This window comes from Delphinapterus leucas, chromosome 16 (genome assembly GCF_059928025.1).
Source record: "Delphinapterus leucas isolate spDelLeu-1000000601 "Yukka" chromosome 16, BTC_Dleu_Yukka2, whole genome shotgun sequence".
Lineage (NCBI taxonomy): Eukaryota > Metazoa > Chordata > Mammalia > Artiodactyla > Monodontidae > Delphinapterus > Delphinapterus leucas.
In genome coordinates, this window is record NC_143144.1 from 36,651,112 (window position 1) to 36,663,336 (window position 12,225).

The following is a 12,225-nucleotide window of genomic DNA, read 5'->3' on the forward strand; positions in this document are numbered from 1 at the left end:
ACCAGCAATGTAGTTATGAGTTTCAATTCCAAAGTTCAAAACCACCCTATTTGCTAATGCAATTATAGGTGTGTTGCCACTGCACTAGGCTAAATATATAGGTGACTTTTAGTTCTGCCTTTTTTTTATTGTCTTACTTAGCAGGAATGTCCAGGAAACATGCTCTACCTACCAGAAAAGAAGTGTTTCAGACATCCATTCAGGAATTGAATGCAACGGGAGGTGATAGGAGTATTTCTGGAAAAGTGTCAGAAATCCTTAATTTAAAGAAGTTCTCAGCATGAGCATGCTGAGTGTGTGTTTTGAAACCTGGGTGAGGAAGGCTAGTTGCAGAGTTTTCAGCTGCCATCTGCTCAGGCTCTTCAGAGAAGGGTCCTCCACAGCCCATTGACAATGACCCTGTGCTGGGGCTATTTTCAGGGAATCTCATTGATTCTCCATTTCATTCAATCTCAAAGCCTTGAAGATAGTCACATAGGGCATGACATCTATTACAAATTCTCCACTCTAGCCCTGCAACTGTCTTGAAAGCTATTAAGCCTAAAGACAGGACCGCCTACATGATTTGTGAGGTCCAGTGCAAGATGAAATTCTTAATAATTTTTGAACATTTCAAGGCAGCAAAAGCAGAACATTAAACCAAGTACTGGATTTCTCTAAGCAAAGGGCCCTATGTGACTGTATAGATCGCAGGCCCATGAAGACATACCTGCTTATAGAAATGTTATTCACCTTCTCCTGCAATGAGTGCCATGTATATTGGCTACACTTCTCTCCATGAATCCATGATTTCCCTGATGTTACTCCCCTCTCATTAAGCTAACATAATCAACTTCTTACATATAGACAATGTATGTTCATGCATGTGTGTGAGTGTGTGTGTGTGTGTGTGTCTCAAGAACACTAAGGAATGCATTTTGCAAAAAGAAGTAGAGAATACTGACTCTCATTTACCCAATCTCAATGAGCTTACTGCTAGATTTCTTTAGACCATGGATTCATGGGCCAAAGCACAAGATGCTCACCTTTAAATCCTTGATGTACATTATTTTTCAAACATAAAATATTGCCTTCAGCATAATAATATCAAATGCTCACATTCATAATACAAAAAGAATATTGAAAGAAGAAATGTCAGCATTATTACTTAGAGGTAAAATAAAAAGGCTACAGGGAGGTTAGGCATGAAGTATTATCAAATATGAAATGCTAGGAGTACTTCCATTAATGTTAATAAATTAGCATTCTGTATTTAGCTAGGCATGATTAGTACATGATTTGTTTAAATTAATGTTATAGCATAATAGCTTCAGAATCACTATAAATAATTTAAGATTTTTTATTATTAATATTTTCCTTAAAACCTGAACTACCCAAAGATGTTGAAGGTGATCCCTTGTTAATGGACCTGGTTTTAACGACCTATCTTAGAGCAGCATCTCCAGAGCATTGCTTAGAGCAATTCTCTAAGAGTAAATAAATACAAAGAAGCAAAAAGCTTGAGAGAAAGAATGAAAAGCAAATGGACATTCAATTATTTCTAAACAAGGTTAATTTTCAGCCCGGTTTGTGGCTTTAACACACACAGCTAGCGCCACCTATAGAAACAAAAATAAAAAATTGTGCTAACAGCAAACAGGCTGTTTCTGCAAAAACTGAACCGGATCAAACATCATAAAGGAATGAGTCATCATTTTAGTGAAAAACTGTGGTCTTTGTTCAGTAAACAAAGAGACCTCACTCTAATGAGCTTCAGCACTGAGCTACTAAAGGGTTATTAGAAATGGAAAATGTGGTTTATTATCAAGGCTGCTTCTGAGTTTTATCCCAGCCTATTGTAAGAGAAAAACAAAAGTGAGACAAGCACAATTCTACCAGAGGGGTAAAGCGTTACTGAGCCTTTTATTTTAACTAAGGTATCACATTGTTTGTCCTTTTCTTCTCTAACTCAATGTACATTCAAAACAACATTTTGGGGCTTCCCTGGTGGCACAGTGGTTGAGAATCCACCTGCCGATGCAGGGGACACAGGTTCGTGCCCCGGTCCAGGAAGATCCCACATGCCGCGGAGCGGCTGGGCCTGTGAGCCATGGCCGCTGAGCCTGCGCGTCCGGAGCCTGTGCTCTGCAGCGGGAGAGGCCACAACAGTGAGAGGCCCGCGTACCGCAAAACAAACAAACAAACAAACAAAACATTTTGGAGACATCTACTGTCTGCCAAGTACTTGAAAATAAAACACTTACTCACTCTGCCCTTGGAGCATCCAACCTAATTGGAAAAATATATACATATATACATAAATAACAGAATACAGCATAGGAAGTATTAAATGCCATAAAACTCTTCATGGCACAGATAAAAACTGTGATGTGTAGCGGAGGTACTTCTAGCTGGAAGATCAGGTAAAGTTACATGGAAAAGTGGTACGTGAGCTGGACTTTGAAGAAAAGTTTGATTTGGAAATGAAGAGATTAGGACAAAAGGGAAAAGTGGGAAAACACAATTTATGTATGAAGAATAGCAAACAGTTCAGAAAGAAAGTAGAAAGAGAGACACATTTGAAGGGTATCCTGGAGCCAGATCATAAAGAATCTTAGACAGCAAAGTAATAAAATAGAAAACACTTGCATAGTGTCTGCAATGTGTCAGGTTGCAGTCCACAAACTTTCTATAAATTAACTCATGTCATCCTCAGAATAGTCATCAAAAGGTAGGTACTGTATTTAATATCTCAACTTCACAGATAAGAAACTGAAGTATAGCAAGGTTACATAACTTGACTTGAGATCACATAGCCAGTAAGGTTTCAACCATGCCCAGAACCACCACCCGCTACTGGCTCTTGGTTATAAAGAGTCTGGACTTAACTCTCCAGCATGAAGAAAAGTGGAATACTTGCTCCTGTTTTTATAAAAGTAAACAAATACTTTCATGGAAAAGTAAATAGATGCTCATATAGATAACTCAAAGGATAAAGCAAAAAGAAAGGGGGAAATACAGTTTTACTTCCCAGAGATAAATGCTGATAACTGTTTTTCTCTTTTACTCCAAAGTGTTTCAAAACTTCGTGGACACAAATTAAAGAATAAAAGAGAACTGAGGCTGGAAAGAAACATAGCCTGCCCCCACCCCTGCCATTCCTGCTCCACAGCCCCTACCCCAGAAGCAGCCTCTTTCTTTTTTTTTAAATATAAATTTATTTATTTATTTATTTTTGGCCGCATTGAGTCTTCATTGCCTCGCGTGGGTTTTCTCTAGTCGTGGCGAGCGGGGGCAATTCTTTGTTGTGGCACGCGGGCTCAGTAGTTGTGGTGCACGGGCTCTAGAGCTCAGTCTCGGTAGTTGTGGTGCACGGGCTTAGTTGCTCCGCAGCACGTGGGATCTTCCCGGACCAGGGCTCGAACCAGTGTTCCCTGCATTGGCAGGCGGATTCTTAACCACTGCACCACCAGGGAAGTTCCACAGCCTCTTTCTTGATTTGACAATTGGAGGAAGTATTTCTTGAAATCAAGTACACTACTCCTGCATCTCATAATGTTTGACAATTACAATACTGCTTCGAAGTCTACTATTGGTTATCTTAATCATTTTAAATTATATAGTGGTCCTCTACCTATTCTATCAACTTTAGTTGGCTCATTCTTCCCTTTGCAAAATGAGAATATTAATTCCTCATACCTCCTTTCAACTTTCTTCCCTTGACCTTCTGCATTTGCACTTTTACTTTTATAGTACCAAGGTTGTTAACGTTTATATTCCCTGCTGCAGCCATAATCAGGTCTCCTATTCTTTGTACTTAGTTTGACTTTAAGAGCTAAAAAAACCAATAAAGAGCATTTACATTAATATGACTCAATATTTTTTACTGCAAAGCCAAATATAATGCTATGATTATATTTCCTTTTTTACAAGTCCAATGTCACAACCCCTGGGCCGTGGTGAGAAGAATGATCCTTGTGTCAAGGTGAAATGGGTTCTCTTATAGTCTATCAATTATGTTTAAAACCATTGCATATCTTATTTTGCTTCTAATTTGGATCACAACAGCTTGTGGTCTTACATAGATTTTATTTTTGGGGGGGGAGTTTTAAATTGCCTTTTTTTGGAGCCCTCTGTACTCCTATTTCAAGCCGATATGTTTGTGCTACAGGCCTGGGGCATAGTTCTTATCCTGGATTTTCCTTCACTGCCCTCTAGAATTGGATCCACTGCTCCCTCTTGTCCTCTTGGAGTGGATCCAGCCTCTTTCTTGAATTCCTCCCTTGCTTTTCTAGAGTATATCATCATAAAACTTCCTGAGAAGGATTATGCCAGAGATAAACTTTCAGATTCCATGAATTCCCAAAAATATCTTTATCTTGCCGTATCACTCAACTTCCTAACAGGAAAAGTAAAGCCACTAAAGCATTTAAACAGAGGAAATTTAATGGAAAAAATTGGTTACATAAATAATGGAAGAACTAAGAAACCAAACAAGGAGAAAGGCAACGCAATTATTACAGACTGTGGTGTGGACATTCACGGTCGTCCTTAGGCTCGAGGGACAAAGCAAGAGGTGGTGTTCACAGATCCCACCCCTGGGCCAGGTAACCCAGGAGAAACTTGAGCCACAGTGAACACACAGCAAAGGTCAGATTCCACAGCAGGGGGAGGGGTGGGAGGGATTGGGAGGAATTATATCCTGGTATCTTCATTCCTCCTGTGCTCTCTCACTGCTTGAACCCAACCAGAAGGCAGTAAAACAGGAGCCTGGGAAGCGCAGCCTACAGAACAAGTCTCCTGCAGTACAGAGCACAGTGCAGGAAAGGCAAGGAATCTATCCCAGAGCAAAGTCCAGCCCTCACTCATACTTGATTTATATTCTTGCCTAGTATAAAATTCCAGGTCCTCAGTTCTATTTCTTCAGAGCTTCAAAGTCATTGCTCCACTGGCTTCTAGCATCTAATGTTGTGAATAAGAAATCTGAAGCCAGTCTGATTCTTCTTTCATTTTAGGTGGCTATCAAGCCACGGGATAAAGTGAAAGTCCCAAGCTTCCTATTCCAAATAAGACATCACTGCCATCAACATTCTTTCCTTCTCATCTCCCCTCAACCCATCCAGCCTGTCAGACCACTTTGCCCACAGAACAGGAAAAGGAATATTTTAGAGCAACTCAAATTTCTGGCATTCAAAATAACAGTCACCAGGATTCCCCAGAAGGATGCACTAACTTTCCCGTGGGTCACCATACCATTCATGCCCATAACAGACCCTCCTCAGAGTAGGTGCTGAATAAGTATATGTTGAATAAATAAATGAAACTACCTGGAGATAACAGACCTCAGGACTCTTGGCTCTCTTCCTTGTTTTCCAGGTGCCACAGAAACCCAAAATCTCCAGGTTCTCCATCAACATATCCCTATAGTGATCTAGACCCATCCTAACCTGATCCTATTTCCCAAACCTTCCATCATGAGCTGTGGAACTCATGATACATCACCTGTAAGTTCCCTTCCTCCTTCTAAAACCCCAACAACATTTGAATGTATGTATCAGGTGTACCTCCTTAATTCTGTCCTTTACCACCCCGCCTCCTAACCACTACCTTCGCTCTCCCTAATTCATTAATGACTCTAACATCTGCTGTGTCAATTTCCTATGGCTGCTGTAACAAATTACCTCAAACTTATTGGCTTAAAACAACACGAATTTATTACCTTACAGTTCTGGAGTCTAAAATGGTTTCAGAAAGAGCTGCATTCCTTCTGGAGGTGCTACCTCCTAGAAGGGGAGAATCTATTTCTCTGCCTTTTCTAGCTCCAAGAGGCTGCCCACATTCCTTGGGCCATAACCCCATATCACTCCAACGTCTGTCTCCATCATGACATCTCCTTCTCTTACTCTGATCCTATTGCTTCACTCTTACAATGACCCTTGTGACTAATTGCCCCTTAGCCCCATAATCCAGGGTAAACTCCCCATCTGAAGATCCTTAACTTAATAATATATACAAAGTCCCTTTTGCCATGTAAGGAAACATATTCACAGAGTCCACAGATTAGAACATGGGCATTTTTAGGGGGCCATCACTGTACTCACATACCCACCCTCCCTTCCACCCCTAGTCCTGTCGCCATTCTCAGTGTATCAGCATCCATTGGAAGATCTGTCCAACACCTAGACCTCTCAGCTCTTTGTCACTAATAATCATATTTTCTTCCACCATACTTCAGTCACTTATCCCATGGTCATACTCATGACCTTGCCATTACCATCAACCACACTTCCTCCAATATCTGAATTTCAAATACCCTAATTTTTTTTACTACAACCTCATTTCATTGAAATCACTAACTCTAGCAATAATACAAATCCGAAAACTTCCAGCCCATTAACTATAGCAGGTTTTTAGTTTCTCTCACCCTTCTCACATTCATCCTGACCCAGCCTAGATCCTATGGTCCATCGTTATGATCCCTCCCTTGAAAACTCTTAATTTGTTTGCCCTTTTTACCGACCCACACAACACCTGAAAAAGCATCCTTGGTCAAATCCAATCAAGAGATTTAAATTCTTGGGGGCGGGGGGGCGGGTAGTGGCGGTGGCAGGGAGGTAACAGGGGATAGGGCAGGGTCAAGCCTCTGAGGCCATCTTACAAGAGTACACAATATAATAAATATAAAATGACCAAAAACTAGTAATGTCTGCACATAGTAGAATTCAATAAGCTTTAGCTATTATTAAACTATTTTTTGTCCTATTTTCTGTATTATTGCTAAAACGGTATAATTCTAATAGCTAACAAACTATTTCACCACTGTTAGCTTTTTTTTTAAGATCCATGTGGGCCCCACATTTTTGGATTTCTGATCATGTGGCTTAGTACTGAAATATCTGGGTGACTGTGCTTTATTACAAGCACACCCTCCATTCCTGTAAATCTAAATAAATCAAGTCAGATTTCAGCATAGCCCAGATGAAGAAATACAAAGCCTGTTCTCAGAGAGACATATTACACACCAAGGAGAAATAGGATCTCATCAATTGGTATGATCAGGAGTCTGGTTAGCATTTATGGAAGTAGGCTCTAAGGATATTAAAGAAAATAAAATGTATGGTTTGATTATCAATATGGATGCACTTCCCTGGCATTCAGGATTTAAATGTGTTAGTGTGAGCTTGTGGAAGTGTCTTTATAGCTTTCTAGTTGGTTAACTGAAGCTTGGACTAAACAATAACATATACTATGAGATGGCAAAATTTCTCTAGCATACTGTTGAAAAGTGATTTTTAATTTTTAACATGCATAAATATCACCTGTAGATTTGGTTGAACAGTTTCCTGGGCCCCAGACCCAGAAATTCTGATCCAGTAGGTTGAGGAGGGCCTTGAATTTGCATTTCTAACAAGCTCAGGGGTGACGCCATTGCTACTGGCACGAGGACCTAGGACCTATTAATCCCTACACTTGGAGAGCACTACTATAAAGGAATCTGAAGGCTCAGGGAGAAATGAATACTGGAGTACATCTATTACGTGCAATCCACTGGACCACCCCTTAGCTATAACTTGGTTTTAGACAAGTTAGATGGAGATGTCCCAAAGCAGTTAGAAATAATATATTGGAACACAAAGAATACAGATATGGAATTTTTATGAAGAGGTCATAAAATTACCTCAAATAACATCTCACTGATAGAATCATAGATGGAAAACTAAGATTTTTGTGCTGAGCAGGTCTGCTACCAGAGTGGACCACCACGAGTCAAAGGAGTCCTAGATTCTAGACCAAAGTTTCTCAACCAGTTTTTCATGACTGCTTCCCTAAGGAGCCATAATTGCCTTCCCCCATGAAATTTTAATGCCACAGATATACTGGCACATATACTGTATGTAATGTACAGCTGTGAGATATATATATGTATATATATATATATATATATATATATATATCCAGGCATACCTCATATTATTGCACTTTGCAGCTACTGCATTTTTTACAAATTGAAAGTTTGTGGCAACCCTGCAGTGAGCAAGTCTGTCGGTGGCGTTTTTCCAACAACATTTGCTTACTTCATGTCTCTGTGACACATTTTGTTTAATTCTCAGAATATCTCAAACTTTTTCAGTATTATTATATTTGTTTTGGTGATCTGTGATCAGTGATCTTTGATGTTACTACTATGACTCACTGAAGATGAGGTGACGGTCTGTATTTTTTAGCAATAAAGTATTTTTTAATTAAGGTATGTACATTTTTTTTCAGACATAATGCTATTATTGCACACTTAATAGAGTACAGCATAGTGTAAACATAACTTTTATATGCACTGGGAAATCAAAGTATTTATGCGACTCACTTTATTGCGATATTCCCTTTATTGCAGTGGTCCAGAACAAAACCCACGATATCTCTGAGGTCTGCCTGTGTATAAAGAGTTTTTTCACCCCTCCAGAACCAGTTTTTACCCTCATTGGGAATGTAGGTTCTAGACCCAGATCCACCATTACCTTGTTAGGTTTTCTTAAGCTATTATCATTTCTGGGTCTTAGTTTACTCCTTACAATCTGACCAGGAAGTGTGAGATGATTCTCAAGATTCCTCCAGTGTTCTGCCCCTTCACAGTTACTATTCCATTAATGGACTTGCCCTTTGACATATGTACAGTATTTGGTTGCATCTCTGTGAGTGGTGTACGTTGAAAAGCTGCCAATAAAATGAATACAAAAATAAGCTACACTTTTTCTCAATCTGGCATCAATGTTGCTTTTGAGCCCCCAGTCAGCCTAAAGCAGATAGCTAAGTTTATTCCATTCTGGCAAGCTCAGGACAATCTGACAATTTGCCAGTCATATTTAGGACTTATCACCATCCTCCACCAGAAGTTCAAAGCACTTTCTCCTCTGCTGGGCCCCATATGGATTAGAAACATCCACGTTATTCATTTCTTCTGCCCATTTTTTAATTTGGTTGGTTTTTTTTTTTGATGTTGCATTATATGAACTGTTTATATATGTTGGATATTAATCCCTTATTGGTCATCTCATTTGCAAACATTTTCTCCCATTCAGTAGGCGGTCTTTCTTTTTTGTCAATGGTTTCCTTTGCTGTGCAAAAGCTTTTTAAAAAAAAGTTTAATTGTTTATTTTTGCTTTTATTTCCTTTACTTTAGGAGATGGATCCAAAAAAATATTACTGTGATTTATGTCAAAGAGTGTTCTGCCTATGTTTTCCTCTAGGAGTTCTATAGTATCCAGTCTTACATTTAGGTCTTTAATCCATTTTGAGTTTATTTTTGTATATGATGTCAAAGAATGTTCTAATTTCATTCTTTTACATGTAGCTGTCCAGTTTTCCCATTTTTCCAAAGAGGAAATGGAGATGGCCAACAGGCACCTGAAAAGATGCCCAACATTGCTATTCATCAGGGAAATGCAAAATCAAAACCATAAAGAGATATCACCTTACACCTGTCAGAATGCTATCATTAAAAAGAACACAAGGGCTTCCCTGATGGCGCAGTGGTTAAGAATCTGCCTGCCAGTGCAAGGGACATGGGTTCGAGCCCTGGTCTGGGAAGATCCCACATGATGCGGAAAAACTAAGCCCGTGAGCCACAATTACTGAGCCCGCGTGCCACAACTACTGAAGCCCATGCACCTAGAGCCCATGCTCTGCAACAAAAGAAGCCACTGGAATGAGAAGCCCACGCACCCCAATGAAGAGTAGCCCCCCTCACCGCAACTAGAGAAAAGCCTGAGCACGGCAACAAAGATCCAAAACAGCCAAAAATAAAATAAATAAATAAATAAACAAACAAATTAATTTATTTATTTTTTAAAAAAAGAACACAAATAACAGATGTTGACAAGGATGTGGAGAAAAGGGAACCCTCATACACTGTGGTGGGAATGGAAATTGGTGCAGCCACTGTGAAAAACAGTACGGAGTTTCCTCAAAAAACTAAAAATAGAACTACCATATGACCCAGCAATTCCACTCCTGGGTAGGTATCAAAAAAAAAAAAACACTAATTCAAAAAGACACATGCACTCCACTGTTCATATTCATAGCAGCATTACTTACAATTGCCAAGGTATGGAAGTGACCTAAGTGTCCATCAACAGATGAGTGGATAAACAAGTTGTGATATATAAATATACACAAAGGAATACTACTCAGTCATGAAAAATAATGAAATTTTGCCATATGCAGCAACATAGATGGACGTGGCAGGCATTATGCTAAGTGAAATAAGTCAAATGGAGAAAGACAAATACTGTATGATATCACTTACATGTGGAATCTAAAACTTATAACTAATGAATATAGCAAAAAAGAAGCTGACTCACAGATATAGAGAGCAAACTATTGGTTACCAGTGGGGGTGGGGAGGGGCAATATATAGGGGTAGGAGAGTGGGAGGTACAAACTATTGGGGTAAGATGGGCTCAAGGATGTATTGTACAACATAGGGAATATAGCCAGTATTTTGTAATAGCTGCAAATGGAAAGTAATCTTTAAAAATTGTATACAATTTTTTTAATTTTTAAAAAATAGATAAATAAAATATATTAAATTTTTTTAATTTAACAAATAAATAAAGAGCAGCACTACTATAAAAAAAAAGAAAGAAAGAAAGAAGAAGAAACATCCATGTTAAACAAGAGGAAAAAGGTGTGGCCTCTTTTCTATCCCTCCATTCTACTTCCATGTACCAGCTCCCGGGTAGATGCCTTCAGCAGATCTCCGAGGGAGCAGCCCCCTTCTCACCCATGGCTTCATTTTCCTTCAGTTACTGGAAGGATTTAACTGTTGAGGTTGGCACAGTTTTGTCTCTCACCCAGAGTCAGATGCTGGCTCTGTCATATAGAACACGCCACGGTCTGTTGATGCTCATCTGGGTGTCTTGCCCATGCATATTTCTGGTGTCCCCTTCACTACTGAGCAGTGTCTCGAAGGGTACAAACAAGCTGGCGCATGCTCACAGCTACAGTCTTGGGTTTATCCAGGCCTCAGGGATTCTAGGACTCTCTGACATAGCAAAATTTAAGACCAAGAGAAAACAGGGTGAGGAAGATCTTGACTCCTTCATACCTGCTTTGTTTTCTGCCACTTAAACACTATTTGAGAAGTTGGTTCCCTGTGTTCAGAAATGTCACCAAACTTTCAGAGAAGAGCATCTTTGTTGGGAAACACGGTGACCACATAAGACCCCGTTGGGGAAGGCAGAGAATAAAGGTCACAAACTCCCTTTTCAACTCTCTTTCAGCCATACCACATCTCCTGATGGAAAAGTCTAGTAGTGTTACTGAACATAAGTTCATGTGCCCAATGGACAGTAAGGCCAAACAAACCAAAATTTGTTTGAAGCAGAGAAAGTTTTATTGCAGGGCCAAGCAAGAATGGGTGGTTTATGCTGAAAAACCCCAAACTCCCAATGGTTTTTAGGGAGAAGTTTTTAATGGGCAAAATTTGCGGGGAGGGCTGCAGGGTGTGTGACTTTCTTCTGATTGGGTGGTGGTGAGGCAACAGGGCGATGCCCCAGGAACCAAGCGCTCAGCCTGAAGTTACCATCCTCCACATGGGTGGGAGATTTTGTTCCTGCAGAAGAACTTAAAAGATATTACGTACATCCCATGAGAAGGAACCAGGAACCTGCCCCAAGGCTGCATTATTGTTTCTTCACTGCTCCTCCCTTGTTTCTGCATTCCCCCACTTCCCTGTTGGCAACTGTTTGAATCTGCTCTTTGGAGCTCAGGGAAGATCTAGGAGGCTGAAGCCTTTATCCTGCAAATAAGAAATGAGGGACCTGGAAAGGCTTTTGCACCCAGAAGGGCCCTTCAGCGTCCTGCTCAGTTTCAGTAAGACAGGGTGAGGGTATTTATTTTAACTAAAAAGAAATAAAATATTTTTAGTCCTCGAGTCTGATTTTTCTCCTCTATAACCCACTCTCCACTTAGCCAGCAAGTGGAGGATAAGAAACCACTCAGCAGCCTTTAATAAAACTTGTAGTGTATATACAGCATTAGGATTTGTGATTCATGACTTTTTATCTTATCTGTCCTATGCTCCAAGGTCTTAGAAGCAGAGAACTTACAATTTAACACTTCATACTGAGTTTTATCTACTTCCCCCAAATTTGTACCTCATCCTGTAATCTATCTCTAAATTAATGGTGCAATTATCCACCCAGTTGCACTCAATTCAGAACAGAGGGATTATCCTGGGTGCCTCCCTCT